A 25,569-nucleotide genomic window follows, 5' to 3' on the forward strand; every position below is an offset into this window, starting at 1 on the left:
TTCTTACTAAGCTGCACTGAGGGGAACAGGATTTTCCCGGACATTTGCCATTGTTCAGTGATACAAAAAATCAGTAACACTGCGTTTCGAGATCTGTAATCTGATCTCCTCCGGTGAATAATTAACCTAACACGTAACTAAAATCTAAGTTGAAAATTTCCGGAAAAGATCCTGTTTCCTTCGCAATCCTTCCACCATCAAAAGCAAATTTCAAATAAAAAAAGCAGTGTCGGATGCCATATTTAAGCTATTAACCCATATCTCAATTTCTTTGCAGCTTGTGTTAGCAATAATCGCCTAAATAAAAATAATATTTAATTTTTGAATTTTACTGTAAATAAAACTATTATATACTGTATTGAAGTCAAAAGGGGAATAAAAATATATAAATTAATTCTATACCTCAAGGATATCTATTGAGTGAAGAAGTCGATTTGTAAATTATGCATTACGAAATAAACCGAAATAGTTCATGATTTAAGTGCAAGCCCCTCACTTCAGGCGTTTAATAAATAGTAGCATGCTCTGAAGAAAGTTTAAATAGGTTTTTGTGATGGGTTAAAAAGGTAAATATGCAGCTCGCACATAAAATACATGTTTCTTTACAAGTCGGCTGCAATGACACGACCTTGCGGTTTACCACGTGGGGACAATGTTTAACTTCAAACCCTTATTTTTTGTTGTGGTATAAAATTATGAGATTTAAAATTTTTTAAATATTTAATAGAATTGAATTTATTTTCTCACAACACTACACAACACAATACAATAACAGAGATACACTTTTAGACAGTATAAAGTAATATGAAACAATCAAATTTCAAATAAAATGAACAATAACCATACCTGGCTGATTGCAATTACATGAAAACAAAACTGCTTTATTACAATAATTGTTTTGAGAAAGAATAAACATCTTAAAGTCAAAAAATATAAAAGTAAATTAATTAAAACTCTATTACTCTGATTCTGCTAGTAAAGGTTCTGAGAACACAAAACGGCATCTTGTAAAACAGACCAACATGTTTTTCGGTTGTACAGAAATAATAAATAAACATTATTATTATAACACTTTTACCTTTATTGTATACGTATCACACATACACACTCGCTCACATACATACACAGTTACTCTTGTACACATTAAAGTTATATACTTAAAAATTAATTAATTAGTAATAAACTATACAACATTTTTATTTTTTATAGAGAATTCCTCTATAACTTTCTAACATATAATAACAATTTAATTAATTAAATTAATGCAGTGGTAATTACAATTTTATATTATGGTACGATTTAAAACAAAAGAATTCTCTGACAAGGAAATGCGATATGGTGATTTATAATGCAATAATATAACTTTTAAAATGCTCTAAGTTGATACTAAAAAACTCTTTCTCAATATTAACTATCGTAAACAAAGATGAATGATTTAAAGATTTTTTGCAAAATTTAAAATTTTTGAATATTTTACGATGAAGTTCCAAAACGACAAACTAATAAACACTTAGATGCGTATTAGTTGTTAGACACAAGACTTAATCCATGGTTTTACGATTTCAAGGGATAAAAGTATTAGAGGTTTAACATTGTTTTTATGGGGTTAAAACCAAAATGGCCGCCAGAACAGCCGAGTTAGACGTAATCCCTGTCGAGTTTAACCTTCACTTCCCGACAGAACTGTATGTTTCAAACTGCCAGGTCCAGGTAAACCGGCGATTGGGATACCAAACTCGGGGAGGTGATAGAATGGCGGGGGAGGGGGGGCCACGAGTGTTGAAGTGTTTTGTGTTATCGCCTTGGTTAAAGTTTAACATTAACAAGCTCTTGTACTCCCCCGACCTACTCCACCTTACAGTAGCCCCGGGAGGGTTTCTGAAGACGTCTCTCGTCTCACCCCTCCCTCGCCACGTGTTGCTTTCGCCCTGACCTTTCTACTTTTTACCTTCTGAACCATTTTTCTGGAAACAAAGTTTCCTTCTGATTTACCCTGTTAGCAAAAGTACTACTAAACAACTATGAAAGGTGATTTGAAGGATTTTTAATCCATGAAGGGGCTCTTTATTTGAAAGTTATTTTTGACGATGGAAGGATTGTGAAGGAAACAGGATTTTTCCGGACATTTGCCATCGTTCAGTGAAACAATAAATCAGCAACACTACGTTTCGAGATCTGCAATCTGATCTCTTCTTCAGGTAATAACTAACCTAATACATAATTACAAACTAGGTTAAAATAAACAAATCATACCAAAGCGTTGTGGCACGCCTAAGTCAGGAATCACAACCACCATGTTGTTTGTCAACTTCACTAACTCTAAAAACATGCACTTAATAAAAAAACTATACACAACACTGAAAGGACAAAAAACTATACACATGAAGGAGCAATGGCCTAAACTTCCCCGGCAACTTCGCCGTTTTGGAAGTTCGACCGATGTGGCGCCAGATCAATTTATAATGTTATGGTACACTTTTTTTTAAATAGCTAACAGTGGTGTGACAAAGGTTTTGTGATTTCATTGACGTTTTTATTTTCCCTCTACTGCTGATTGTGACTTCATTGTGCATAATTAAGTCAGCTGTTATTATTGGAAGTGAGACATAATAATTCTGCTAACTGGTCGTTTACTTTAGCGCTGTGCATTTAAAAGATACATTTTAAAATATTTCCGTTTAATGCCTTTATTGTCTTCACACACAAACTTTTTAGACATCATAAAACGATAAAAGGATTTGAATGAGTATTCATACTTTTGAAATAACATATGGCCGATGATTCTGCGACTAAAAAATAAGGTTGTAAAATATAATAAGTTTAATATTGTTCTTGTAAGGCTGTAATAATCAATACGGACGCCTTTATAACCAGCTCTTAAATATATATACTTATTGGTATTATTACTATAATTAATATAGTTGCTTCAGAGATTTATGATTGCAAATTAAGCTTCTACCTATAATCATACAACTAGGCTACTAGGTAGATCCATGAGTAGGTAACGAAATTTATAGTTACCAATTAAAATATTTGTGACCTTGAAAGTAGATGGTATTTCATTGTTTGGTCAGATTCCATTATATGCCCCCAACGCTTAAACTTTTTTCAATGAACTTAGAACATTATAAAACGATGTAGTTGAGTAACAGAACTAACATTCCATTAATCAACAAGCGTTTCCAGGTATTGCGGTCGGTATTGTTGTCGCTGTTATCTTATCTTTCTCGAGAATCCCGATTACGGCAGGGCGCGCGGCATCACATGATTATTTAAGTTTTTTGCACGGTACATTACAAATAAATTTATATTTCTGATCAGCCCCTCTAGAATTTGATATTTTACTGATAGGTACTATCTCGAGGGATGTTTTTCTTTCGTTGACATCAGCGCGGGCTTCGGCAGCACCTTCGGCCGGAGGCACTCGCATTTTGGGTGGCGGAGTGTGATCAAGAATAAAAACAATTTTTGTGTGTTTTTTCAATAAAGAGTTTAGTTTTTGTTTGGTAATGTTTGTTTTTGTTGAATTTTTGTGTTTGGAGAAATGTAGGGGTGTGGTCAACATAATACGTAAGTACCCTTTTTTCTTAGCTAGTAACCAATTGTTAATTCATTATAATCATCCGGAAATGAAAAATAAGCGTTGGGGGCATTATGTTAGTTCTGATACTCAACTACATTGATTTACAACGTTCTAAGTTCATTGAAAAAGTTTAAGCGTTGGGGGCATATAACGGAATCTGACCCATTATTTTAATATACAATTACCCTAACTACTTTATGGGCAACTGGGAATAATTTTAAAGTCTGGAAATAGCGTAGGCGGATACATCGTCACAATGAAATGCGAGACTTTCCATTCCATTACAAGGGGAAGACGAAGTCAATAAAGTTGAAACGAAGAAGAGAAGTAAAGATCTCTCCGGATTGAAAGGAAAGACCTGTTTGCTTTGTACAGCAAGCTTAGTTTGACCTATTGGATTTTCACTGGTTACAATGAGTTTTCTCCGTGGAAAACCTGACAACAAAGACTAGAGCTAAATGAACATTTCAACCTATTTATCAAGTTTCTCGAATGATTCTCATTTGGAACGAGCAACCACACTGGCGTTTAGGGGTACCGTAGCGGACTTACAGGTTGAAAGTATTTTGGAAGTTCAGTCCTGGTGTTATTGTAAGTATAATTATTACTATTATAATTAATGGCTTAAGACATCAAAGTGTCTATGCACAACTTTTAAGCAAATATGAACAAAGATTTGTTCCGGAACCATCTATTGTACTTCAACCTAACAGGTAGACATTATAAGATGCTGAATGTAGCATTCTCCTTCGGAGATTATATAGTAGAAGCCATCATAGAGTAAAAATCTGTATTTTAGCCACGCTACGGGCGAGCCCTGTTTCTGCCTTTATAGGTCTGAGCGGGCAGGAGAATTGTCTCCTTCGCGTGCTTATTAAATCCTTTAACACCAAAGAGCCTTCCTACTTCAACCATCAGCCTCGCAGTAAACTAGACCTAGATGGATAAATTTATTCCTTTACCTCAAGTTTTTTTAATGGCGCTATATTTTCTGATGGGATTCGCCATATGTAATCGACAACATCACTTTTGGCTGTAGTGTATGTTCTACCGGCAGGAACTGAAAAACCCCCTTGGGGTTAATGGTAGTTACCCTATTTTGGGAAAGAGATTCCTAGTTAGAATGCCCAAATTAGCACAGGTATTCAAGGGAGTTACGTTCAGACAACTTGAATTTCTTCTCTCTTGGCTATAGAGTAGAGTCATTGGTAGACGATGAAATACTGCTGAAACTGTCAAATTCTCTTTTCTACCCAACGATGAAAAGATAATGTTTTTTAAATACTTTTTTTATTAAAGAGTTTGTGTGGTTGTCAGCTGATTAGAAGATGAAATTCAAATATAACCTAACCTCAAACTATCTTCAAAATCTGACCTCCTTGTATTTATCAGTTACAAACTGTTAAATAAAACAAGGTAGTTGATTAAATCAAGAAATATGTCTAATCTATACTCAAAAACCATTTTCAAAATCAGTTCAGATCCTTAGTTTTAACGTTCAGTTGCAATTTGTTAAAGAAAGATAGTTGATTAAATCAAGAAAGAAGTCTAAACTAACCTAAAACCATCTTAAAAATCGGAACTCCTTGCAACTATGATTATGTTTTTTTTTTTTTTAAATTTTTTAGGTATTTTAAGTTTAATAGTCTTAAGTTTGTTATTGTTAATTTTTAACTTATTATTAACTGATATGTATTGACTAGCACAAACAACTAAATGTTCAACTGTGCGGAAAAACTAAAAGTTAAATCTGTTAAAGAAAGGTAGTTGATTAAATCAATAAAAAAGTGTAACCTAACCTAACTTAACTTATAATATAACCTTACCGACTTAGGCATTTAAAACCCTTAGGCATTGAATAATGACATTTAGAAGGTCTGACAAACGTCAGAGATCATAAATGTTCGTTCTAATTCGTAATATGACTATGTTTGATTTAGTTATTAAATTGTGAAAATTACCTTAAGTAACTTAACTGTACTTTTCTATGAAACTGAAGTAATGAACAATAGCACAGTAGTCCTGCGCTGAACGATCAAACCACTGGTAACGTGGTGTTACTGATTTATTGTATCGCTGAACGATGGCAAATGTCCGACAATTACTGTTTCCTTCACAGCTTTTTCGTAGTATGTACATATAATGATCAACCTACAGCATTTAGGATGAAACTGAAGACAAATAATATATAACCTAAGAGTTTCAAATAGAAACCTAACGTGATTCCATCAAGCTTGTATATCAAAACCTGAAGAGCTCAAATTAAGGCATATTATTAGAGGTGATGCAGTGCTGAGTTAGCAAAGTTCTCATCTAATTTTGTAATTATTTTATTTCGCCAAGTCTGTTTTTTTCATATTGCGTTCGTATTTTTTTATTCTTGTATAATAAAGCTGGTGGTATTTTTAAAACTCTATAATAACATAACACTTTGACAACATGATTTTTTAAAAAGAACTAACTACTTTATCACACAAAAAAACAGTGAGTGAAAACTAAATATCCCTCAGTGATGCAGGTGAAGTTATAAAGGTTCAGTTATAATAATGTCTGGTTAATAAAGAAATAACTGTGAAATTAATTGATGGTGTGCAATATAATATAAAAGAAATGTTCCAATTTATTAAGGATTCCAAGAAGCAATTATTCAGTTACTCTTCAACGGAAGCTTAACAGAGAATTCTGAGAATAACAGAATTCTGAGAACAACATCATAAAAAGACCTGTGATTATATTTTTAATTTAAAGATAATTCTTCAAATGTATTTCATGTTCTTTGAAGCACTAAAAATGTAACAAGACCAACAGGAGTGCAATCTGAGGTTGACGCAGATCCTTTATTTAAAATCAACAATACAGTTTTTAAAAGTTTTCAATATCAATGCTCGATATTATAATTTGAACATAAGATTGAGCTTTTCTTACCTGCGTCAGAAACCTCACTTATTACGATCACGTATCTACTTTGTCAACAACTTGCCGAACTCGATCAAAAGTGTCCCCATGCTGAAGGCATTAAAACTCATCTAAAACAACATTGACTACACACGCATTCTACAGTATACACGAGTTTATGGCACGAGTTTGATGTCTCTTTTGAGCACAATAATCCTTACTCCATCCTCTCTTCCCTTGACGAATCTGAACCTCCTTGTGAGGTGGTAGGGGTAACTCCAAGAGTAAGTGGAGATTTTGGTAGTCCAATAAGATTGCACAACTCTCCTAGTCACCTTAAGAGACACAAGACTTCTAGGTCAAACAAATGTGCTGATAGTAAAACAAAATGTAATCAGTACGGAAGTGTTAAGCTTAACACCAGAATATTGCGATGAGGAAAATGTCTCTCCTTCTGTTTCTGTAAGACTTCCAAGAAGGAAAATTAGGTTGTTAACTGACAGTCATGGTAAACTGCTAAGTAACTTGTTACAAGAAAAATGTAATAGTGGTTCGGATGTACTTTCTTTTGTCAGACCTGGTGCTAAGTTGGATCATGTTGTACATGATATAGATGATGTATATAGTGATTTATGTAAAAATGATTATTTGATAATTTTTGGTGGGGACCAATGATGTAAACTCTGGACACTGTAGTATTGAAGATTTATTAAACTCATTTACCAGATTATTAAACATCGACTAGCAACACAAACGTGATTGTGGTTGGCCTTCCTTATAGACAGAATAGGCCTGATCTAAATAGTTTGATTTCTAAGATTAATATGACAATTTTTCAAATCGTTTCACAGTTTGTTCATGCCCATTTCCTGTCACTCAGCTCAGTATTCAGGCCTCAACTTTACACCAAATTTGGCCTCCATCTTAACATTTCAGGAAGAGGAGGATAGCTAGTCTCCTTTTTAACATGATGCCTGTTGATTGTAGCTCCCAAACCTCTCCTATTCCTGTCTTAATTAACCGAGATCTCTCATATAACTATATGTCCGAATCACTCCCAGTTATGTCGGATACAGTGCCGAAAGACACCTATCCTCTTGAGAATGACTGTTTTTTTTTTGAGGGCTGTTTGCCGAGAGTGGATAGTGTTTTAATGAATGGTAATTGTTCTTTGGTGGGCAGGCCTCTATTACGAAGTCTCCGACTTATCCATCAGAATGTGCAGGGTGCCAAGGCCAAAAATGCCTCAAATTGTAGTTTTACTTGATCTGTACTCCCCAGATTTGCTTTGTATCTCTGAGCATTTTTTTTAATAAAGCGGAACCTAGACTCTTTCAGCATGCCTGGCTACTGTATTGCTTCGGGGTACTGTCGTTCTATCTTAAAAAGAGGAGGCGTTTGTATTTTAGTTAAGGAACTACTTAAGTTTTATGAAATTGATATGTCTGAGTTCTCGATTGAGGGTGTTTGTGAGTTATGTGGTGTTAGAGTTGAGTCTGAAGCAAATAGTATTATTTTTATATGTGTCTATAGACCACCTAATCAGAGCATTTCTGAAATAAATGATTTTTTTTCTATCGATTCAGCATTGCTTGGAAAACCTGTATCCATCTTGACAGATGGATTGTTTTGTCTGGTGATTTCAATATAGATTTTTCCACCATTAGTCAGTCATCTAAAATTTTTATCGATCTGATGAATTCGTTCGGCTTGGTGAGCACAATAGACACTTTCACTCGAGAATTTAATGGTTCCAGTTCACTCATTGACAACATATTTAGCAATATTCCAAAGAATATGTTTTCACCTCAGGTTCTAATTACTGGAATTTCCGATCATCATGCGCAAATTGGAGACATTGCCTCAATTTGTTCCTTCAACCCACAATATTATTAAATTTTACATTCAAGCGGTGCTTCACCCCGGACGGCATTCGGGTCTTGAGGAGTCTTCTGGAGGGTGAATCATGGCATGAGCTTTTTGGAGCCGCTGATGTTGATGAAATGTTTGACTCATTTCTTGCAATTTTGTCATTTTATATTGATTGTGTTTTTCCTACAAAAAAAGATTAAGTTCGGTACATGGGGCACTCAGATGAGGATTCCTTTGGATGAAGATCTAAAAAAACTTCATAATCGCCTTTTGTTTCTCTACTCGCTGTCTAAGCATCTTGACTCTTCTCATCCTTTGAGAGTTTCTTTTATTCAAACCAAGAAGGAGTTTAGGAATCGCATCCATTCCGCCAAAGCGAAAAAAGTATTGACCTACATCAGCGGGGGGTCAGAATAAACAGCGAGCTGCTTGGAATGTGGTTAAGGATCTCATTCCTGATAAGAAAAGCTAATGCCTTCACACATATTTACGCTTAATGACGAGAATGGCGATCTGATGAAACAATCCTAGGATGATTTCAGAGAAATTCAACATCCATTTTGCAGAAATAAGCCAGAGTTTGAGAGATTCTGAGGGTAATTCTTCATTTGTTCCTCCAAGATCATTGTCTTCATCAAGTATGAGTTCCTCTATATTTTTTTGCTTCAACTGATAAGAATGAAATCATCTCAGTCGTAAAGTCCTTGAAAACAAGCAATTCAGCAGGATTTGATGGAGTTTCATCCAGGATTTTGTTGAGCTGTATAGATATATTGGCTGATCCTCTTGCACAGATTGCGAAACTCGTCATTTGAATCTGGGAAGTTCCCATCACACTTGAAGCTCTCAATTGTAAAACCTATATTTAAGAAAAAAGGAAGTCCAAATGAACTTAGCAATTACCGCCCCATTTCGATCCTTTCTACATTTTAAAAAGTTCTTGAAGGGCTTGTGCCTGACCAGACTTTCCAATTACCTGTCTGTCAATGGAATTTTTACATGACCATCAATATGGCTTTCGTGAGGGGTTGTCTACAGTCAATGCAATTTTTTAGTCTTCTAACTGAGGTATCAAACTCAGTGGATAACAGGAACCACGTGTTTTTGGCCTATTTTTGGATCTTACGAAGGCTTTTCGACGTTGTGGATCACGGGTTGTTGCTCAGAAAACTTGAAAACTTGGGTATTAGAGGGAAAGCTTTTGATTGGATTGCTTCTTATCTCCTGAACCGTAGACAGATTGTTGAAATTCCTTTTATTGATGATTACAGGGTGCTTAAGAAAACAATTTTCTGAGGAGCGAGAAGTACGCACTGGAGTTCCCCAAGGCTCCGTACTTGGTCCTTTATTATTTTTACTATTCATAAATGACATCCATCGAAGCGTGAAAGATTCCAAGTTGTTTTTGTTTGCTGATAATAACCTCTTTGGTCATCTCTGGTTGCAATCGAGCCGAGCTTGAAATCCAAACCTTTGTTCAGGCCAGTAATTTGCTGCAGTGGTTGGGTGCAAACTCTCTGTTTGTAAATACATCTAAAACCAATTTTCTTGATTTTGGAATTAGAAAGTCTGCTAAAACGTTGATTGAAATCTCAAAAACATTATGATTGGAGAGTCAGAAATGTGTCCATCTTTGAATGTTAATTATCTTGGAATTGTTTTGGATGATCAGCTAAACTTTTTTAGTCACATTGATAAAGTCACGAAAAAACTAAGCAGCTGCATATTTTTGATGTATAGACTATCCTGTTTTGCTAGTGAGGAAATTCTTTTGCTTACTTACTATGGCTGTTTTTTTCCTCACCTTTGCTATGGAGTCTCTATATGGGGGATACGAGAGTAAGAAAACTCAATATGTTTTTCGTCTCCAGAAAAGAGCTATAACGGATTATTTTCAAGTTGAGTCGTTCCCAGTCTTGTAGAGGTTTCTTTCGCAGTAATAATATCCTTACGTTTCCCATCCATTTATATCCTTCAGTGTCTTTCTTTTTACAAAAAGTATCCCCACCTTTTTTCAGTCAACGTTTAATCCAGCCCATAATTACTCCTTAAGAAAAAGAAACAACCTAATCCTACCCTGCCATAAAAACATCTTTTTTTGAAAAAACAAAGTCTTTACTCCTGCATCCGCCTTTTTTAACTCTTTGCCATCCTGCTTGAAAAATTGTTGTGGACGATAGGGAATTTCAAAATCGTCTGAAAAAAATTTCTTATTTCGAGAGAGAATATTACAGTGTCGGGAATACGTTGAGGATAATAAATTGTAGATCACTCCTGTTATATTGATTTGGTCTTTGTTGTGTTTGATCTGTCAGTAGTCTATACTTTAAGTTAGGATATTATAATTTTCTTGACGAATGCCTATGCATGTTATGTTTTTGGCAATAAATGAATTGATTGATTGATTGACACAATTGGGAGATTTCTCAATTGGTTGACTGATTGGGGAAGTGGTGGATAATTTCGAATGAATGAGAGAGAGAGTTATTATTTGTGCGTTTTTGTTGTTTTACTGCTACAATAACATTACTGAAACAATGCTTGGCGTGAACTGCACCTCAGTGAGGTAACCGGAAAATCCTGACGGGGTGAACAATATCATATCGGTGTGACTGTCACTTTGACAGTTAGAGGTAACCGGGACTCATGGTGTTTCCGGTACAGCAATATGCTCCTTGTATGTAATACGAGTATTTTATCAGAAGGTATGTCATATTACTGCTATGTAATGTTTCGACTGTATTCTTCGCACCGCCAAGCAATAGTTAGTATCCATTACTTGATAATATGTCATGACACGATAGTGTTTTCGATGTTGTACCAATAAAATCAATGCCACCTAGTGTCAAACCTCTAAATAATTTTTTACAAAATGAACACAGTAAGAAGAATTAATATTTTTAATTTTCTTTCAGATATATAAATGAATAATATTTTTAAATGTAACTTAAATGTAGCATAACAAATTTAACAAAAGAAAAAAATCAATGTTACTTAGCATATACAAATACACTTGTGAAAAAAATGTATACCTACAGATAATCTAAATTAAAAAAATGTTACAATGAAAAATAAAAAGTTACTACATTAATATTAACTTAAGGAAATAAAATAGGGCCTCTGAAACAAATGCATGTATAGAGGTACCATCTATTAATTTTTATTAATGCGATTAAGCTCATAAATCAATATAATCTTTTTTACCACTGCAAAATAAGATGAGAAAAAAAGTTTTAACTTAATACGAAAACGACTCATTTAGGAAATTATACAATTCTTTAACTAAAAAAGCTTGTATACAAACATGTTATTTATTATCTTTGTACAACAAGAATGAAATCAATATTGTCCAAGCATGTTAACCAAATGTTTATTCTTTTCATAAATCATGCCATATTCTTCGAATCTTTAATCACATTTGGAAGTAAATTAATTATTTTTGGGCCTAAAAAACAGAAGCATGTTGTGTGAAATGATTTTGTAACAGGTAATGATTCTTGCTTTCTCAATTTTCGTTTATGTCAACTATTTTCCAATACGTTTTCTAGCCCCATAAAATTGTTTCAGGCCCTTGCAAATAAACATGTATTTACTGATAAAACTTTAGATTATAAAATATTGGGTGAGATGGTTCTCCTTTACTCCTTTTTTCTATCAGTCTCAAAAAGTGATAATAGTTAACTTTTCCTAGCTAAGGATAGAAGTAGTATTGATAAATACACTACACGATAATATTTATGATCAATGGTATTTTAATCAATCTCAAATCAATACCATCTAGCGCAAAACTACAGAAATAGTATTTATTAATACAGTACATTGCACAATGACTTTTATGGTTTTGGATCCGTCAAATCAATCCACAGTTTAATTATTGTAAACAGGATATTGTAGACTCTGACAAGTCTGTTTTTTCCGGCATCTGGCGATAACGTCAAGCGTGTCATACTTTTCAGATTTTTATCAATTACTAATGGGTACATTCATTCATTGTTAGCTAAAAAAATATTTCATTCATACTGTAAACCCTTTTACATTACTGTATGAAACATTTTTGCTTAGAAAAAGGGTTTTTGGCTCCTGCGGTTGTGCGACTTTTTTGTCGCTAATAACGAAATCATACTAGAACGTACTTTTTAATTTTAACATAGATTTTAATTATATGTCAGGTTAGTTATCTACCTGAAGAAGAGATCAGATCACTGAACGAAGGCAAATCCCCGGAAAATGTCTGTTTCCTTTACAATCCTTTCTGAAGCTCTTGTAAAAATCAAAGGGAAAGGTTCTCTGACCGGCTCTCATGCTTCAGTGTCGTTGTTTAAGTTCTAGTAGGCTTTTGAAAGGGATTAAGAGTTATAATTTTCTTCTCAAACATTCTCCGGCTTCGGGAGTAGGCTAAGTACTTCTCGCGATGGACAGACTGGTCCATCTCTTAACCGAGCAAATGGAGGATTTTTATTATCTCCTAATAAAAGAGATAATAAAAATGTTATCTATTTTTGTAAATGTTTCAACATCCTTCGATCAAATGTATTTGTAATGTAGGATAATAGGGCGATATTGTGTTCTTCTTTCATTGTCTCAATGGTTATTTACAGTATGTTTTATATACGTGTTGTGCATGGAAGTTCAAACCAAGTTCTTACTCTATTGCATTAAAAACCGTATTGTGTAATATATAATTCCCTATAATTAGGAGAATACTTCGTGGATTTTATATTTGTTGCTAATGAGACTAAAGGGCATTTAAAGATATTCACAGTGATTATTTTATGGCGTTATTGTAAGTTTGTTTATGTTTGTATAAGTATAAAACATCTCATAAGTATAAAACAAAACTTTAGACAGTATATTACAGTTTCCGTATTGTGAACAAAATTTTTAATTAACCAAACAAAATCAAATTACACCTACTCTGGTGCTACAACAACTCATCTCATTAAATCCTAACTTTGTCTTGCGGTAGAGGGAGGGAGATGACGTGGGAGTGGCCGCCTGACATATAACAAACTTTAAATAAATTTTACACTCTCATTGTTCATCACCATTAGGTAACATTGTATTTACAGTAAACTCAGTAGCACACTTCTACATCTAAATGTTTTGTCATGTATACATATATATGACTAAAAATCACTCAGTAAAAACAGGAAACACTAGCATCATTTCAGTTGTATGAATTTCGATTGAGTTTCGCACGAATAACATGTGAGTACATTGAAACTTTTAAATATAACTGTTTTACGTAAGTACAATGTAGGACGCCGCACTATGTGCTGCGTAACTGGCTTCACTTATGTTGCAAGCAACGAGTCAAATGTATAGTTAATTTCATTTTAGCGATGTCCTGAGGACAAATAGACAGACGGGCAATCACATCCCCAAAAAAAGTCGTATTTACATCCCCCGACAGACAAAATAGAAATTGTATCAGCACTCTGTGTGATAGGCCTCAATGGGCTCATCAAAATTCCATTGTTGTAGATGCAACACCATAGAGCTCATTCTTTTCGATGTAGAACAGTTTCATGCAAATTTAAAACTGACAGTGAAATTCTTTTAGAGATATCTTGTCTCATGATACATCACATTTTTCTTAACTACATTATGTTTTATAGCAGAGTTCAAAAATAATAAAAGGTTCTGTGAGCTAGGGAGGGTACTACAACACAAGAGTCAGCTGAAAAAATCTCGTCACCCATCTCGACAGTGGTGTTTCACATTATATACGTTTTGTTTACTTTATGAATAAAAAATGTTAAAATATCATATGATAGTACTCAGTTAAAAAAATTGTTATTTTGCTATCCCCTCTCTGCCATTTTTACTCATAAGAACGATCTAGAGTGGCATATATAAATTAAGTAATATTGTTCCCTATGGAAATGAAGGTTCAAGCAAACTCAAATCAAAGACAGATAGTCAGAGAGAAATGAAATTTTCAAGCTTCTAGAGTGATTGGCTTTGCCAATGACCATCCATAATTATAACACTATAATTATAGGCTAAAATCTAGAAACGTGTCCATGTAAGAACCGTTACATTGGTCAATCTTATATTTTAAAGAAAATCCACTAAACCTTCAGTTTCAATATAGAAAGTGAACCTGATCTCGGACACAAATTAAAACCTTGTTACCTGGTTTATAGCTTTCCATCTAGGTTCTCTTTGTTTGAAGAAGTTTGGTGGATTATGTGTAACAATAATACTCTGCAAAGTACCTTGATATAGAGTCTTCAGCATCACGGAAACAGGTGGTATTACAGAAAAATCAAGGTTCTAATTAATTATTCCGATAATTTCTAAATTATTAAAGTGATTCCCCTCGGGCTACTGTTCCCATACAGGGAGTAAACAATATAAGAATACAGGCATCGTCTCAACCTACAGAGTGCACGGCGGTGGGTATGAAGGACTATCCAGCACAAATCCCAGAGTGTCAACCTCTTTGATAAACATTGTAGTTGACACGCTGTTGAGCACGATTGCAATACCGCTCTTCTGAATGAACTATATTAGGTAGTATGGGCAGTGAGAACCATTGCACACTTGCTTGAGAGTTATATATTATATATAACTTTTTACTGACAACGTTCTATTGCATTCCAGATGTACTGAACAAGTTGAACTGACAAAATCGGTTGAAAAGAGAATTTTGGAAAAAACCCAACTGTACGGTTTAATGGCCTAATGTCTCCTTTATAGAATTGTATCAATTTGTTTAGTCCTCCACCAAATCCTAAATGGTATGGTTCCGTTTGGTGGATAGAAATCAGTCATTAATTGAGTCAAATTCTGAAATAGTCTAGCATTTCAAAGGTAGTACACCTCCTCTTATTATTTTCTTCAAATCAGTAAACTAATTGGCGAAAGCGTTGAATAGACCAAAGTTTCTCTCAAACTCTATTGAAGTTTAAGAGGAATAATTCGAAAAAAAAAACATTGGCAGTATTTTAGTATTGATATTATTTTCGTTGTTAGAAGCTTGTTTTTTATGAAGAAGGATTGTGAAAGAAACAGGATTTTCCTTGCCATTATTTTATTGAAATAGCTGTTTTGACATGACTGGTAGTATTAGAAATGAGCCTCAATTACTACAACATCACTGTTGGGTGTATTGAAATCGGCCAAATGGCGATCAATGCACCTTTTATACTCACTGTGTAAGTACCCACTTATAATCTTCTATTCATTAAACATAATGTAGCTATGAAGGGAAGGGTTGATACACCTTGAACTGGAGCTGAACTCAACATTCCCGTTCTATTGACTAGTTGTATAATAGCCCGCAGTGCATACAACCTCACTGATTTGATCATCTGAATAAGCATATCATCATTACCAACTGCTCTTGACTTGATCGCATTCAATTCTTCACAATTTCTTCTATAATGGCGGTAAAAGACTTTTCAGCGTTACTTTCCTCGTACGTTAAACACCGCCAAATTTCGAAGTCAATGCCACTGCTATCCCCAACTTCAATAACTTCCTTATTTAATAGATTTACCATAACATAATCTTAGATCAAACGTAACAGTAGCAATATTCAAAATGCATTAGAAAAATTAATTATCATTACCTTATTCTGTCTGGTGGTGCTAAATTTTAAACAAATTCTAGAAAGTTTGCAAGGCGTATTGCTGTTGTGAACATGAAGGCAAACGTTGCAGTTTGCAAAGTATCAGGTTTACAAGGCTCTTTATGAATATGTAAACAAGCTAAGCCCACACTTACATCTAACTTCCCACTTACCCAACAAACTTGCTATGTACTCTCTCAGTGGATAGCTCCCTCTCCGAAGCTAAGTCTTCCTTAAGGTAATGATCACTGTCCGTGCATAAACACGCAACCCTTCAATTAAATAGATAATTTAAGTTCATAACTAACTTTAACTAGATTTAAATTTAAATTGGAGTTGCCTTTGTATAAAGTTTAAGTAATGCGTAACCCTTTGCTTGTCGGGGAACATTTAGTGTGCCTATAGTGAATTGATTTAAAAGTGTAATGTCTGTAGTAAAAGAGGTATGCAGACTTGTCTGTTGTTGGTCGTTGAATGCAGACCTATTGTGTCCTGTATTCTATAGTTTAGTTTTAATAATTGGGGTTGTGTTTAGTTTTTATTAAGTGCATGTTTTAGAGTTTGTGAAGCTGACACACAACATGGTAGTTGTGATTCCTGACTTACGCGTGTCACAACCCTGTGGTATGATTAGTTTATTTTAACCTAGTTTGTAATTATGTGTTAGGTCAGTTATTTACCTGAAGAAGAGATCAGATTGCATATCTTGAAACGTAGTGTTACTGATTTTTTAATCACTGAACGATGGCAAATGTCCGGAAAATAGTGGATGCTAACTCAGCCATGCCTCCTTGAAAGATGAAGAAGTTGTGTTTCAGTCAGTCAAAACGGGCAGGGGTAGGTTCACCTTCACGTTATAACATTAAAGGTAACTCACCTACTCCTAACTAATATATTTCTCTTCAGTATTAATCATGCCATCCCTTTTCCTCAATATATCCACATTCGGCATCCATTGAGCTGTCCAGATGTAAAAGACAACATTTGTTTTTGAAGTTCCCAGTGGGGTTCTATAGCAAGGTATAAGCCAGCTGAAGTGAAAATTCCTAGGGCACACACATCAGAGTTATTATTACTGAATTTCTGTACCTTGGAAGAGAATGAAAAAGACATCTTACTGTTTGTTAAAAGAGTTAACAACTTAAGGAGGAATTCTCAGAAATTATTTATTATGTCTATCTAAAAGAGAACTATTACCATCTCTAATGATAAGGCTGTATCGTTTTAATTTATTTGTGTAGTATTTGTAATAATCTGACAATGAAGCTCCTCACATTTGCTTACCTCTTTCTCACACACCTTTCCAGTTTCTTCACTCATCCCACGTTTAAAATCACGTTTGTGGTCCGCTCTGCATTAAAAGCTGAATGAAGTCTTGAAAAGTACAAGATCAACCAGAATATTCTCTCATAAATGATGTGATCTAATATAATTTTGTTCGGCACTCTTGGTGCAGTCTCTGAAATCTTCTGACAATTTTAAGGCAGCTAAAATATTTGCAGTAAAATGTTGCTTAACAACGTAATTTATTTTAATTTTAAATGCCAACAAATTATAAATACAAACGATGCACGTACATATGTTGAAAAATTTATAATTATAAACAAAACGTAAAACATTCAGATAGTTGTCTAGTTCATTCTGGCCACAGAAACGTACAATTCGGTTTATTGCAAGTAGTTTTTTGAGGACGGTGTTTGAATTCGGAACCAGATGCAGGCTTAAGATGACATTTTTTTGTATAGGTGTTGTGGACTCCATTCAGCTTAGACCCTTATGGTTTGGACTCCAAACGGCATATACACTGGCATTACGTTATAGACGCCAAACGGCGTATACACACTGGCATTATGACATGGACGCCAAACGGCGTTTACACTGGCATTATGATATGGACGTCAAACGGCATTACACTGGCATTATGATATGGACGTCAAACGGCATATGCACTGGCATTACGATATGGACGCCAAACGGCATATACACTGACATCATGGACGCCAAACGGTCTATAAACACTGGCATTATGATATGGACGCCAAACGGCGTTTACACTGGCATTATGATATGGACGTCAAACGGCGTTTACACTGGCATTATGATATGGACGTCAAACGGCATTACACTGGCATTATGATATGGACGCCAAACGGCATATGCACTGGTGAATTTTCTATCACGATTAATAATATTTTACACTCAGGAGGCTAAAACGTTTTATTTTGTAACTAAAACCACTTTATCGCTTTATTACGTTTAATCGAGAGTTAGCCTTTTAGTGTGTAGACTCAAACAAAAAGTACTTATGCCCGGCAACTGTAGTCTAAAAGCCAAGTAAGAGAATCGGCTATTTCCGCTTAAAATGACAAAAGGGTATGTAAATGGAGCTGGCCGTTAAATTGCTTGTAACAAAGCCCTAATAGCAAACAGGGCCGTTAACATCGTCATTATCCTCTTAAGTAGGAAAATGTCGTCGCTCCTAACGCAATTTTGGATCTTTGCGTAACAAGCCGGTATAACCGTCGTAGAATTTTCCGTCCCATATATTTTAACGTTGACGAGATGTACGTCACCATTTTACGGGGCATTTATCAAATTCTGTGCAAGAACGCTCTAAAACCTTTTCTTAGGGCTAATAAAAATAAAAACATTAACAACGAATGAAATGTTACGTCGCTTTGGTTAGCTCATGCTTCACTTTATAGTTTTAACAGGAAGTGAAAAATATTAAACAAGATAAATAACTGCTTTGAACCCTAGTACGGTATTTACCCTTTATGTCTCTTGAGTAAACATGTTTGCTTTGGTTTCTAATGGCTATTTTATTACTTCAATGTTAAATTATACGAAAAATCCAAAAGATAACATTGTGAAAACCTATTAAGGAATATAACAGACCGTGTAACAAACGTAAAGTATCACAATAATTATTCTTAAAATTGGGGATGTTGGTACGCCTTGTTTGTTCCATATCCCATATGCTTATGTAGGTCACACGTCACTATGGGAAAATTCTTATGCTCCTTGACACTTCATCGTGGTCAACGAAAAGTTTTTAAAGAAGTGTGAAGCCAGGTTTATTAGAGAAGAATTTTATTCTTGCTGTAGAAATAATAACGCAGAATAACATCGAAGTATGTATGAATGTAAGTATATACGAATATGAATGTCCACGTTTAAAATACACATGGATAGATGCTATACATAACAAAACTTGTTTCTTTTATACGAGCTCATGACTTGGAGTAAAACAGAGTTTTCTAAATTAAAACAATAAATCTTGCTGTTTTAAAATCCAATGTTTGGTTGTTTATTTGTATATCTATTGTGTACAAAACTACAGGTACGTTCCTACATTTTTGGGAAAACGAAGAGTTTTCCAAATAAATCCCAATAAATGATTTTAAAATCACTAATGATCTAAAGTGGTAAAGCTTCATATACTAATTCATACATCTATAGAGTGTATCATATTTATAAATCACTTGAAAATCCATATGAATGTTTAAAATATATAATTTTCTATTAATTTATAAACGGAATCTTTTTCAATAGAAGTAATTTTATTTAGCTTCCTACAATACCTATAGAATATTTTGCGACTACTGTTTAGTAGAAACGCGCTAAATCGTAATTCTTTGTTTAAAGAATTATTTTTACGATGGTTAAATTGTGGGGGAAAGATAGTTTTGGAACATTTTCAATCGTTCTATATTCCATGAAATCAGATGCACCACGTTTCGAAATCTTTAATCTGATGTCTTCCTCGTGTGGATAATTAACTTAGGTACAATCTAGGCTAGTAAACACCAAATCGTACAAGAGCGTTGTCACACGTGTACGTCAGTGATCACAAATATGGTCCATGATTAAAGATTATTTATTCGTGATTTATTTATATTTTGAGCTCTGTTCAAGTAAATATGAAACATCAATGTGATTAACGAAAATACTACTTACTTGCTTACTTACTGCCGGGGCGTAACAAATCTCAGTCGATTCTTTGCCTCGTCTATGAGCCTCTTCCACGCCACCCTGTCTTCCGCCAGATCCACAGACCCTCCACACCGGGGTCACATCTTCGACCACTTGATCGCACCATCTTATCTTTGGCCTACCCAAAGGGCGCCTTCCTGTCGGTACCGCCTGGACAGGAAATATTCTAAGACAACGTAATATATACACACTAAAAATTAATATAGCCTTGCAATGGAACAAATTTTAAAAGTGGGGTTTACTCATTTTATATGTCAACTCCATGTATAAACGAGCACTATTTCTGAAACGTGCACTTAATAAAAACAAAACACTAATGGTCTGAGAAAATCATTATAGTTCCAATATTTTAACCATTTTCATACCCTTCCAATTCTAAAAACCAGGATGTGTGCTTATGCAATGCAAATTGACTCTCGGCTGTAGGATCAAATACAGTTTTAAATATTTGAGAACGAATGGTTTTGAGGTTATGTTGTATCGAAATCGGTCTTCCTGAGTTTCCGTCTTGCTTAACGTGGAGTCTGTAAAGATATCCTTGCCCTAACTTTGGATGGACAGGAATTATACAGTCAAGTCCGGAGACAACATGGTTCTGAACCCACGTAACATAGGATGGCTCTTGGATACATATTGGGGTAAAGTTAATTTATTGTACGAATTACTAAATTTGTTTCCTTAGTTACACAAAATACCAACAAATTTTCACTGATCCCTATTGAATACGGTCCTGGAATTAAAATTATTCGTCAAACTCGGGAAACATATCTGCAGCAGGAATAGCAGGAATAGCCAAATGGGCGCGTTTCAGTAGTTAAGTGCTGCGGGAACTTAGCTGTCACTAAGTGGCTTGGGCTAAGTGCTTTGCCACTAACAGTTTCTAAGTAATGTATAATGTGAATTTTCACCGTGAAGATTCCTCAACTTTTCTCTACCGTGTTTGTAAAATACAAATGTCCTACATTTCTTTTAATATTACACACCTATAAAAAATACTTCATAGTTTAAAACAATGGAATAAAATAAAAATTTATGTCAAACATTTATTTTAAAATTGTCATGAGAGTAGTCAAACCCCAATGTAAAGTCAAGTGAAATAAGTTAAGTTCGTCCAAAGATTAGTTACAATTAATTTTTACTCTCTTGGTGAAGTATGAGTAACAAGAAATTTAATTATAATTTCTATGTTTTCCTGTGTAAAGTTCTGTGATTACAAAAAATATTTTGTGTAACAACCTTTAAAATACTGTCAACAGGTAAAGTTACTTAGATTTTAAGTATTTCAAAAGTAATAAGATAAGATGAGTGATATTGTATGGATTCTTCATCCAATCACACAATTTCGCATCATCCTTATCCCAGAATCTCACTAGATCCAGAAGTTCTCCAACATCGGCCACTATAACTAGGACGGAATGGTGTCTTCCAGCCTTCCTGAACTAGAATTTCCATGTTTTTGTGCAAGAGCAAAGTTCTGTGATTATGACAAATATTTTGTGTAAAAACCTTTCAAATTCTATCAATACGCAAAGTTACTATCAATCCCATCTCTGAATCCCACCAGATCCGGAAGTTCTCTAACAGCGGCATCATAACTTTGATGGCATGGTGTTTCCAAGATTCTTTGACGCTAGTCATGGCTTTTGGGGAGGATTTCATCTCTGCTACCGAATTTTTCTCGGTATGACATGTCCGAAATATCTCAACAACTTCCTTGGATACCTTGCTGCCGATTCTTTACACTGCTCCAAGCAAGAAGTAGTGTTCATAACCTTCAGCACGAATTTCAGCTAAATTCCTTTTGCCTGGATAATCAAAATGTTCTTAGATAATTCTAAAGTCAAATAGTTATACATAACAATAGTCTCAGGATTTTGAGATAATTAACAGAGAGCGTTATTAGTCACTCTCCTAAGCATTTCTGTGTTCAGTTTTTTCAATGAACACAAGAAGCTGAGAAACCCCTCGTTCCACTTGGCCCTAACAGCACCATTGCTTGCTTCCATAGGTACAGAACATTCAGGATGAATAACGTTAGGGGTAGGGGACACCCAGGTTGAGATTACACGAGGTATCTCAGTCATGCAACAGTAGAAGAAGGGGAGGCCAGATCTCTTTCAGCCTCTCCTGGCGGCACACATTTATGTCCAGGCAAGCAACAACCTGTAAACACTAAGGGAAATCCACAAGTCACCCTCTGCAGCAAACCTATCGATGCACCCTTCCATTGGAATATCTCGACATTTGCAATGAAAGTACTAAAGTATGGTATGATCCATATGGTTTGCCCAGTGACAGACGTTATTTACTTTTCCCAGTGAATGTACAGCTGAAAGAAATTAACCCTCCTGGGGAATGAGGTATTGTGAGTTATATTTATTGGGAATCCTTATAGTGGCAACAATTTGTACATCAAGATTTAGTTGGACGTTTAAGGAACTATGCCGAATATCGCAAATGCTAGAACATATTTTTTGTAGTCTCCAGTCCAGAAGTAATTTGTTATATTGCCAACTCATTTGTTTAAACTTGTTAGAAATTAAGGTAAGGATCCGTCTTCTCTACAGCAAATTCGTTTTCATGCTTCCAGAGTTAAAACTAGAATCCACCATCTGTTTGCTGTACGAGTACATTTTTCTAGAACTAATATATTAGCCAACTCTCCTATTTCCTCAATTGTGAGGCTGAATAATTCATTGGCTCAACATTTAGATATTTTTAACAATAGTTTAAGTGAGTTAAGAAGGGTATGTTTAACTGTATTGATTTATCAATATTTATAAACATAATTCTTTGAGCCATAGTTTTGCATAAGTTATATACCGTAGTTTTTCATTCTATTTAATAAGTGATTGTATTGTTGTTTATTGCTAGTTGGTTTTTTTTATTAATTTCTATGTATACTATTTGTATATGTTGATTTGAGTTTAATAGTTTTTGTTATGAATACTTTTTACTTGATTGCAAGTGGTAGTTTTTGTTTAGTTTTTAGTACTGCTCTATTGTAATTAGTTTTTTTTACCTGTAACAGTGCATGTAAATAAATAAATGAAAAGAAATAGTCAGCATGGGTTGCATATATCAAACGTACGCATACACATACACGCGCACACAAGGGCGATTGCAGCGTAAACTGAATCTAATTAAAGTTTTATTACATGTATATTACTTTTGTTGCGATGTTTTTAATTAATTACTCATAAAACAATTGGTATGCATATTAGGAGGTGGAAAGTAAGTAAAAAATAATTACAATTAAGGGTTTAATGTAGCTTGTAATAGGGTGTTATTTCCAAGGGAATAACATGTTTCTCTAATATTGAAGTACATACATTGAAGGACATATATATGAGGGCAAGCGAGTTAATTGGAAGATCGTGTTACGTATATAAACATTAGGTTTCAGACTTCTATTACACGTCGTATTTCTTTTGGTACAAGGTTTTGTTCTGCAACAATAGCCTTTGTTCGAGAACCATCCCCTTTATCAAAGAAATTTTACCGCTGTGATAAACCTCAGAGAAGAACGTCTTAACTACAAAACAGTAACATCAATCATAAATACAAAACATGTCTTTCCTTCCAAGAGCACAATTTGTGAAAGGTTGTAATTCGTTCAGACAAAAAAGATCCATATATGTAAACCTTAATGCATTTTTCTATGCTGACCCTATCAAAAGTCTATTAGTCCACCTTAATAATTTTATTAACTGTTTTTATGCTTTTAAACTTTAAACAAGGTATTAAAACTGTGCAGAACTTTAGAGATCTAAAAGTTCCTAGAAATGTTTGGGTACAGTTAGGCATTCCTAACTCGCAAATAATAGTTGCGAGGAGTGCCGATGGCCGAGTAGTCTAAGACGTTGGACTTTTGAGTCTGAGTTAGAGATAGCGCAGGTTCAGATCCTGTCTGTGACCGTTGCACTTTTTATCAGTACCATCGACCTTGTATTGTGTCGACTCTCCCCCTTAGTCTGTTTGATAAGATCCTCGCACAGGCCAGTGGCCCATGAGGATGGGCAGAATAAAGCATAAAAGGAGACCGGCTTATCTTCTGAAAAAAATATTCAACAGACATTTATGCCCCTCCATGGAGATTTCATCATTAAATGTTGTAACATACCACGTTTAATCTATGAAAGTTCATTGATAGATATATGGAAGTTCATTCATGATTCTAAAAGTATTGTTTCATGTTTCAGGTATCTACAAAATTGAGTTTGCGTGATACAGAAGAACGATATCAGGTAGAATTACTTGAGAGTTGAAAGGTATAGCTTTTAGAACAGTATCAGTAAACTAATCTTTTACATTCTGTTATCAATTGAAAAAATAATTGTGCATGACCTTTAGTTACTTTGGCACAGAGTATAAAATTTAACGGATATGGTTTTAGTAATAGTAAAAAAGGGCCTTAGGTCCAAATAAATTTCAGGGGGCTGAATTGTTGGTATGTTGTTAGGACATAGTAGGGTAGTGTTAAACCAAGTTTTCAGTTTCGAAATCCTTTCGCTTAACTTATGGAAGCCAAAAAAACCTCAAAATTTTCAAACTATTCCGGTTTTTGCCTTGTAACTCGTGAAGGGTGAGTGTTTTACGAATAACTATTCATACTTTGTTTAAGTAGGTAAAATATAAAAAATGCATGCCCAACTGCAGCTCAAGCCTAATAGTTCCCAAGGTATTGGACTAAAAAAATTAATTTTTTCCCCAAAAAGATAAAATGTCTATTTTAATCATCTTCCGGATAGAATATTGACTCTAATAATCATCCCATAGGTAAAATCAAAGAAGAATCTAATTTCAGAAAGAAGTCCGTAAGTGAAATAGGTCGGTAGTTACCTGTAAGTTAACCCACATTCCTGCAATGTTTTTGGACTTTCACATATCTTGCGACTGGCCTAAAAGGGATTTTCTACGAGTACAGATTCTTGGTCTTACTTGTTGCTTATATGTACTATCCAACAGTGATGTAAAGAAATGTAGGATTGCCAACGTGCAGCAAATTAAAGTCCAAGGAGCATGCTTGCGTTCGAAGAGAGGATCAGTGTTCGAGAATATTCAATCGAAAGAGGAAAATTTACTGAAGATGCACAACTGCGAATGGTGATAAACTGGTTAGGTTTACGCCACACTACGTGACGCGTAACAGGCTTCGCCGAGGCTGCTTGCAAAATTAAAAATCTGTAGCTCATTTCATTCTTAAGATGTCCAGCGCACAGACAGACAGACAGAGAATCATCCAGACAAGAAAATTTTATATCCCTTAACAGACAAAAGAAAATTTGGGTCAGCCTTCAATGACGCTCACCCAAATTCCACGGTTGAACTTGCGCAATCATAGAATTAATTCTTGTTGAAGTTCGACAAATGAAACTTTTCTCGACATTCTTGCCAGGCGAATATTCCATAATTTTGTTCATTCAGATAGGGTTCATAGCAGTGTTTATAACAAAAGTTCTGGTTAACTGGGGAGAGTACTACAACGTAAGAGTGCTCTGAAACCGAATCTTGTCACCGACTTTGATAATTGACTTACCACTGTACTATTATTCTTTCTTTACTCGGAATCAAAATGTCACATGTTAAAGCCCCGTATGCTTGTACTCAGTTCTACTGCAATTTTCACGTTGCATCATGGTGA

The sequence above is a fragment of the Homalodisca vitripennis genome, chromosome 7, assembly GCF_021130785.1.
Source record: "Homalodisca vitripennis isolate AUS2020 chromosome 7, UT_GWSS_2.1, whole genome shotgun sequence".
Classification (NCBI taxonomy): domain Eukaryota; kingdom Metazoa; phylum Arthropoda; class Insecta; order Hemiptera; family Cicadellidae; genus Homalodisca; species Homalodisca vitripennis.